Source organism: Dama dama, chromosome 23, assembly GCF_033118175.1.
Source record: "Dama dama isolate Ldn47 chromosome 23, ASM3311817v1, whole genome shotgun sequence".
Lineage (NCBI taxonomy): Eukaryota > Metazoa > Chordata > Mammalia > Artiodactyla > Cervidae > Dama > Dama dama.
Genome location: NC_083703.1, coordinates 53,779,744 through 53,788,902, shown reverse-complemented (window position 1 = coordinate 53,788,902; position 9,159 = coordinate 53,779,744). Strand labels below are relative to the sequence as shown.

At 46.6% G+C, this 9,159-nt stretch overlaps 1 pseudogene; it reads right to left on the bottom strand.

The window, feature by feature from the left end:
* Positions 1-3,432: 3,432 nt before the first annotated feature.
* Positions 3,433-8,405, bottom strand: LOC133044896 (alpha/beta hydrolase domain-containing protein 17C-like; annotated as a pseudogene).
* Between the last annotated feature and the right edge of the window lie 754 nt (positions 8,406-9,159).

The following is a 9,159-nucleotide window of genomic DNA, read 5'->3' as shown; positions in this document are numbered from 1 at the left end:
CCCTATCCATGCCCCACCACCCAAAAGAGAAAAACTTCAGATCAGTTAAATTAAATCATAGGCCCACCCCTATCTCTAAGTTAATTGCTGTGGCAACTGCATGTGCCCAGGCTTGGATGAAACTCCCACCTGGGAGCTGGGACAGGGCCATCAGCTGTGTAGGGGGTGAGATTGTGGGAGAAGGTCCCACACCAGACACCTGAGTGCTGTTTCCAAAATGAGGCACTGTCCACTCCCCACTCACCCTCCAGCCCTGTCCCCAGTACTTTTGTAGGCTTGATTTGCAGAATCCACTCATTCTTGCCAGTTTCCTGGATTCTTGTCCTTCCCTTAAGATACACTTGACGGGGATTTTCCTGGTTGTCCAGTGGCTGGGGTTCCACACTCCCATTGTAGGAATCTTGGGTTCAAAGCCTGGTCAAGGAACTGGATCCCACATGTTGCAGCTAAGAGTCCCCATGCTGCAAATAAAGATCCTGCATGCCACAACTATGACCTAGCACAACCAAATAAATGTTTTAAATATATATATACTTGATAATTTCTAGGTAACTCAATACATTTCTGGGCTTCCCAGCTGCCTACATGCCTGCCTGCTTAGTCACTCAGTCATGTCCAACTCTTTGTGACCCCATAGACTATAGCCCACTAGTCTCTTCTGTCTATGGGATTCTCCAGGCAGGAATACAGGAGTTGGTTGCCATTCCCAGGTGGCTCAGTGGTAAAGAATCCACTTGCAATGTAGGAGACACAGTTTCAATCCCTGGGTCAGGAAGGTCCCCTAGAGAAGGAAATGGCCCTTCTCCAGTATTCTTGCTTGGGAGATCCCATGGGCAGAGGAGCCTGGTGGGCTACAGTCGATGGGGTCACAGAAGAGTCTGACACGACTTAGTGACTAAACAACAACAACACATTTTCAGGTGACTCTTAGCACATTCATTCTAAACTTCTCAAATATCCTTAAAAGACCCTATGCAAAAACGCAAATATACATGCCAGAAAAGAGACTTCATTTTGTATCAGGCCAACCTACAGTCTGCTTTTTCTCATCGTTTGCTTCTAACATTCAGGGCTTATATAAGCTAATTTGCTGAATTGCTTGTCTGTCATCCCTAGTCTTGTCCTTGGTTTCACAATACCAAGAGGGGGCAGCTTTGAATTTTCTGGGCCATGGCCCTCCTAAGAACTAACGGAGTGGATGAGTATTATGAATCAAACAGAAATATATGTAAACAGCATCTTAACACTTAAAACAGTAGTATGAACTGACACATGAAGCAGAGCAAGCCAAGTTGGCATTCAGGGACCACCCAGAGGGATAGTGTTGGGAGGGAAGGGAGAGGGGGACTCACGATGGGGGCTTACGATGGGGGGGACACATATATACCTGTGGCCAATTCATGCTGATATATTGCAAAAACTGTCACAATATTGTAAATAATTATTCTACAATTAAAATAAGAATCATGACCTAAATATCACTTTCATTTTGAAACTTTTCTCCTCTGTACAGATTATTATTATTAAAAATAAATATTATTCATGCAACTATTCTAGCAGCATTGTTTGGTGTAGCCCAAACATGGAAAAGAAACAATTAGAACCCCGTATGGAACAACTGATTGCTTCAAGATTGAGAAAGGAGTATAACAGGGCTGTCTGTTGTCATACTGTTTGTTTAATCTATATGCTGAGTACATCATGAGAAATGCTGGGCTGAATGAGTTACAAGCTGGAATCAAGATAGGCAGGAGAAATATCAACAACCTCAGATATGTGTATGATATCACTCTAATGGCAGAAAGTGAAGAGGAGCTAAAGAGCCTCTTGATGAGGGTGAAGGAGAAGAGTGAAAGAGCTGGCTTAAAACTAAATATTAAAAAAAACTAATATCGTGTCATCCAGTCCCATTACTTCATGGCAAATAGAGGGGGAAAATAGAAGTAGTAACAGATTTCCTCTTCTTGGGCTCTAAAATCACTGCAGATAGTGACTGTAGTCATGAAATCAGAAGACATTTGCCTCTTGGCAGGAAAGCGATAACAAACCTAGACAGTGTGTTAAAAAGCAGTGACATTACTCTGCTGACAAAGGTCCACATAGTCAAGGCTATGGTCTTCCCAGTGGTCATGTACGGTTGTGAAAGCTGGACCATAAAGAAGGCAGAGTGCCAACGAATTGGTGCCTTCAAACTGTGGTGCTGGAGAGTCCCTTGGAGAGCAAGGAGATCAAACCAGTTGATCTCTGGATTCAGTCAACTATGAATACTCTTTGGAAGGACTGATGCTGAACCTGAAACTCCAGTATTTTGATCATGATTTGAACAGCTGATTCATTGGATACGTCCCTGATGCTGAGAGAGATGAAGGGCAGAAGGAGAAGAGGGCATCAGAGGATGAGGTGGCTGGATGGCATCACCGATGCAATGGACATGAACTTGGGCAAACTTTGGGAGATGGTGAGGGACAGAGAGGCCTGGCTTGCTGCAGTCCACAGGGGTCTGTAGGGTCACAAAGAGTTGGACACGACTGGGTGACTGAATAACAACAATAAAAAGTGCAAAAACCCAAATGTCCATCAACTGATAGAGGGATAAACAACCATGTGGCACATTTGTACAATGAAATATTAGCCACAAAATGGGATGAACTACATTTATAACATGGAGAACCTCAAAAATAGTATGTCTAGCGAAGAACCAGACACAAAAGATGAGATTTTTCTATTACTCCATTAATACAAAAATATCTAGAAAAGGCAAATTCATAGAAACAGAAAGTAGATCCATGGTTACCTGGAGCTGGAGCTAGGGATGAGGATTAACTGTAAAAGACAAAAGAGATCTCATTGGGGTGACAGAAATACCCTAACACTGGATTGTGGTGTTATTGGATATGATGTAAGAAATCAATATTTGGTCTTTGTCCCTGGTTCCTGGGACATGATTCCTAAAATCCTTGGTGTCTCTGGGGTGATGAGTGGTCTAGATGGCTTCAGGAAGGAGGCTAGTAGCCAAATGACTCATGTTGGGGGCCCCTAGATGGCTTCAGGAAGGAGGCTAGTAAGCAAGACTAATGGGTTATGCTGACCTCCAGAGAGGACAGAGGAGCTAACAGTGAGTTAATCACCACTGGCTAATGATTTACTCAATCAGAACTACGTAATGGATGCTCCATAAAACCCCAACAAGGCTCAGGGAGCTTCCAGACTGGTGAAAGCACCAAGGTGTTGAGAGAGTGACATGCCCAGAGAGAGGATGGGAACTCAGCGCCCCCCTGCATACCTTGCCCCTATGCCCACGCGATTGCTCCTGAGTTGTACCCTTTACCATAAACCAGTCATAGTAAGTATTTTCCTGCGTTCTCTGAATCCCTCTAGTGAGTTATCACACCTGAGGAGGGGGATGTTGCAGGAAGCCCCAGTGTACAGCTCATCAGTGAGAAGTACAGGTGACAACCTGAGATTTGAGACTGGCGTCTAACGTGAGGACTGTCTGTGGGACTGAGCCCTGGCATCTGTGGGGTCTGCATAAACTCCTACAAAAGTTGTTTTTTCAGATCCATGCATCCTTTATTCCATGACCAACCACTGTGTTGCATCCAGGCAACACTATACAAACTGGCAGTCAACCGCAACCCAGCTGTGCAACAATCGGAGGCTTACAGTACATTTAAGGCTTTTAAATTTGGGGGAAAAAGTGGTTTTTTAATAAAACTGAAGAACTCTCAAACCCAAATCTGCAACCAACAGAAGTAGTGTAACAATATTAAGCATCTTACATTTCTGATGCTATTGGTGCAACCCCAGTGTCAAAACCCAAATAACTCCTAAACTAAAAAGATTAGTTTTGTGAAATTTTAATTACATAAAATTTTCAAAGCATAAACTTGTCATTTTTTTGTCTTGGAAATGTAAAAATTTTTGATAGCAAAACATAGCAATAAAAATATATTAACATAATGTATTTAATCACTTACAAGCAAAGAATCTGCAGTTCATTGCTGTGGCCTGACAGAAGAAAATTACTCGATGGGAATCTGTGCACAATGTGATTGCAAATATGTACAGTACTTTAAAAAAGCCTACAAAGAGGAAAGTCAGCTAGGTTCTTTGTTAGACCAGCCAGACAATCAAAATATTAAAACTCTGTGGACTACTGTAATAAATTCAGACTTAAAAAAAAGTTTCATTTTGTTTAAGAATATTCCAGTTATATTTATAGGGTTCCAGTTGATGAAGCCAATCACCATAGTTCCAGTAAATTACCCTTTAATTGATTTGTTTGGGGGAGAAGATTGGCATGTTAATAAAAATGAAAGAAGGAATTTTCATCACAATGGTTTCCAGTTAAACTATCACAGCTTCACAAATGGACTGAACGCATGAATCCTGTGGCTGAAAGAGAGCTGCAGGTCAAATACTGAGAACATGGGTGGAGAGAGGTTGAGTCCTGCATAAACGAATCCTACCTGACCGGTAAGGTGGACAGAGGGGTGTGAGCATCCTTTTTTACAGCATGAGAAAGTGGTTCCCCCACTCAGCTCTCATTCCCACCCTGCAAGGCAATGAAGCTGGAAGTCACAACTATTCCATTTAACACGATGTGTGAATCGGTAGGATCTCTGGATACGAAAGACCGAGAAAGCCTCTGCTATCTGATGAGGATGTGGAAAAGCTGCGTGCTTCCTTGTGGTGCCCACACCATGACCGCCGTCCAGGGAAAGTGTGCGTAAACGGAGGACTCGTGCTCACAGTCACAGAGGTAATACCAAGTCGTCGTCTTCAGGAGTCGGGAAGTTCCTGAGAAGTTTTATTCTCCCTAGGTATTGTGCGTAAAGCTCTATGTCATTATGCCCGGCCCGTTCGACCCCAGGCGGCTCCATGGCCTGGGGACAGAGCCCGTACATGGCCAGGCTGTGGGAGAAGTCAATGGCATCATCCTCTGGGCCGTGAATAACTAACATGGGAGAGGTGACTTTGGAGATCTTGTCAATGCTGGGGAAGGCGTCAAAGTAGTACGTTTTCCTGCTGTCGGGAAAAGACACACGCCACCCAAACATCAGAGGCGAATGGAGAATCACGGCAGCACACTCGTACCTGGAGGCCAGGTCTACCGTGGGGGCCGTCCCCATGCTCTGACCATACAAGATGATGTTCTCGGGACTTCTGCCGTACATGGCAATCCATGCTCCAATGATGGTACGATACCAGAGCACATCCGGAAGAGATCGTGTCTGCAGCAGCTAGCTCATCACAGGCTGATACAGACAGCAAGAAGATGTTGCTGGGAGGCAGACAGCTTTTTTGTGCATTTCATTGATGCAGATCTTTCCGGGTGCGCAGCGCCTGCCACGCGGCGTCGATGTCTGCGAAGAGGTTCTTGGAGCGGCTTGCCGGAGCTGTTGCCGTAGCCGGAGTGGGTCGTAGGAGAAGATGTTGCAGTTGATGAGCGAGCCCAGACTGATGTAGAAGTTGCACATCTGGCTCAGGTCCAAGCGTTGCCGTGCGAGAAGAGCAGCTTGTAGCGGCTGGAGGGCGCGCAGCGCACGAACATGCAACCTAGCCGGTTGTTCCCCGCAGTGCGCGAGAAGACCTCGATCGCGTCCAGCTAGCGCCGCGAGTACTGCCAGTCGGCGCGCTTGCTCAGCTGCAGGCTGCACGCTCCGGGCCCCGCGCCCCTTTCCTCGGACTGCTGAGCCGCGGCGGGGGTGGAAGCGGCAGAGGCCGGAGCGGGCGCTCCGGCGCCGCGCTGCTCCGACACCTGCACTGTGGAGGTGGGCTCGGGCGGCAGGAAGGCCAGCTTGGCGGCGACAGGACTCGGGCAGGCTGGCCAGCAGAAGAGCCAGCACAGCTCGCCCACCGAGAAGCCGTTCATTCACTGCAAGTAGGCAGGCCCGCTGGGGAGCGAGGGCTGGCGGGCACGCGGCTGGAGGAGGGGCGGGGAGGCGCGCTGGGTGGGGAAGAGGGTGGGGTGGCCTAGCGGGTACGGGGAGGCCGGGCCGGCCTGGCCAGCGCGGCGCTTGCAGCCAGGGCGGGTCAGCTGCGGCCCAGCGGAGCGGGCGAGGCGCCAAACTCCAACAAATTGAATTGATTTGTAGGACACCCTATTGGCGCTGAGCGCCGAAGGATTGATGCTATTGAACTGTGGTGTTGGAGAAGACTCTTGAGAGTCCCTTGGACTGCAAGGAGATCAAACCAGCCAATCCTAAAGGAAATCAGTTCTGAATAGTCACTGGAAGGACTGATGCTGAAGCTGAAACTCCAATGCTTTGGCCACCTGATGCTAAGAACTGACTCATTTGAAAAGACCTTAATGCTGAGAAAGATTGAAGGCAGGAGGAGAAGGGGACGACAGAGGATGATATGGTTGGATGGTATCACCAACTCAATGGACTTGAGTTTGAGTAAGCTCCGGGAGTTGGTGATGGACAGGGAGACCTAGCAGGCTCCTGTCCATGAGGTCGCAGAGCCTGACACGACGGAGCGACTGAACTGATTGGTGTGTAGTAAGTGGGAGAACTGACTGGTGTGGGGAGAAAACCCACGTATCTGGTGTCAGTGTGTTAGAAGTAAAAACAGCTCATTGCACAACTCAGCAAAATGACTAAAACTTAGTGACCCACTTAGAATGCGTGAATTTTATGGTATGTAAATTTTATCTAGATAATGTTGTTAAAACTGGTTTCCCTGGTGGCTCAGCAGTAAAGAATCCACCAGCCAATGCAAGAGATGTGGGTTCAATCCCTGGGTGGGGAAGATCCCCTGGAGAAGGAAATGGCAATCCACTCCAGTATTCTTGCCTGGGAAATTCCGTGGACAGAGAAGCCTGGTGGGCTACATGGGGTTGCAGAGTCTGATATGACTTAGTGACTAAACAACAGCAAAGCTGTTGAAACAGGGAAACCTACAAAAAGAATAGACATGTAAACGAGATGTGATGCCCACTGTCCCAGGTGCACTGCTCAACGACCCAGCTACCTGGATGAGCAAGAGTCTAAACCAACCCCAAAAGATACTGGAGCACCTCCACTTTTATTGATGTCAGGGATGGAGGACCAGTTTCACTTAAACCCATCTCCAAGAATGCTTTCAGTTGGCAAGTTTTGCTTCTGGTAGCTTTTCAGGCACCTGACAGGAGGCAGAAGCTGCAGATTCTAAATGATAAAAGGACCAACCATGTGTTTCAGATTTAGCATCTTTACTCATAAAGGACTCACCTGCTCCATTGGTTTGTACACTCCTGGGGTCCATTACTTGCATAGTGTGTACAGGATGTGGCAGAAGAAGGTGCCAGGTGCTCAGAGTAGCTTTTGAAATGAATCAAAACACTGAAGGCAGAACCCCTCTGGCTTAAGCTAATGGCGCATGTGACGGCTTCACAGTGTAGGACAGCCTGACCTTTTGTTTAGGTGGAGAATGTATAATTACCTGAATTTTTTCCCCAGACGGCAACAATTATGTCTTGTCCCATTTAATTTCATTAGTTAAGTTTTTGGTGTACTGAGCATCTAATTATTATCCAGTCATAGAAATGTACACTCAGACTTTGGTCTTTTTCTTTTCAGAGGTTTGGATTTTTCCATTAAAGAGGTATGCCCATCTTATTAAAATCCACCCTTGAGTGTTTTAGACTTTGAGGATTGGTAAATTCTTTTTTTTTTTTTTTTTAAATGGCTGACTGGCTTATGAACTGGACATGTACAGGTACAGAAGTCCGGCGGGGGTGAAAATATCTAGATTAGTGTAATTTTGGACTGCCTCAGTAAGCCGTGAAAGAAAAAGGGCAGGATTTTCTTCTTTTTCTTGAGTCACTTCCCTAATCTTATCGTAGTTAACATGAATGTGAGAGCTTTATGAACCTTGAGATTGGTCATGAGTAGAGGCTTGAGGTTTCATTTTACACAGGCCAAGGGAGAGTCCTGTGGGACAGATTGACTTGACCCCATAGCAAATGGCTAGCGACTGTCCGGTCAAGAGAAAAGGTCGTCACCTAATCTTTTGACTGGGCAAAGAGAGAGAGACTCTGAAGGAGGGAGGGGCATCCCCCAAGTACCTCCCTAAAGGGCCTTTTGGCCGGAGGGTTCCCCGGGAACCCGGAAAGGATGATAGTCTATGGCGCCCTAGAGTACTGTCCGAGCTTACCTGGGCTACTGGGTGGGTGGAGGGAGGTTGAATGGCAAAAGGCCTCTGTCCTGGAGTTGGTTGGTCTTGTGGAAAAGAAAGTGTAGAGAAAAGAGGAAGAGAAAGAGAGGCCAATATTCCTTGGGTTACGTGGAAAACCAGTAAAGCCCTTCCACAGGACTTGTACTGCTCACGAAGGCACAGGGCGTCCTCTTGAGGAGTTCTTGAAAGCCCGGGAGGAAAGTGAGCTCGGCAGGCTTTCACACTCTGAAGAGCTGGCCATGGAGAATGACAAGGAACCTCAACCTCCTGGGGTTTCAGCACCAAAAAATGTAGGGTAAGGGAGTTATAGAAGGCAAGGTTCGGAAAAAGAACAAGACCGGCACTTTACAGGAAGAGATCACCTTTAATGAGGTGAGAAAGGGCAGCAGTCAGATCAGTGAGCTGCTGCACTAATCCAAGAAAAGAGTAAGTATATACAGGCACATATGTGGAAAACTACTGTCTTAAGGGGGCCTGTTCTTCTCCAAGGTTGTTCGGAATAGTTATCTCTTAAATGACTGGGGCAAGGAATTCTGGAGATCGGCCAGAGGCTGGACTGGCTGGGAGCTGGGCATAATCAACCTTAATGTCCATTTTTTATTTTTTCCTTTGGGTGAGAGAGTTCTTTGTTTTACATGGCATGGTGGGGAGAACCTGGAGGGGAGTTTTAACTCCAGGCTATTTTGAGCCATGTAACATTCCTTCAATGACAAACCCAAACAGTGTATTAAAAAGCAGAGACATCACTTTGCCTCCAAAGGCCGTATAGTCAAAGCTATGGTTTTTCCAGTAGTCATGTATGGATGTGAGAGTTGGACCATTAAGAAGGCTGAGCCCCAAAGAATTGATGCTTTCAAACTGTGGTGTTGGAGAAGACTCTTGAGAGTCCCTTGGACACCAAGGAGATCAAACCAGTCAATCCTAAAGGAAATAAATCCTGAATCTTGACTGGATAGACTGATGCTGCAGCTAAAGCTCCAATACTTTGGCCACCTG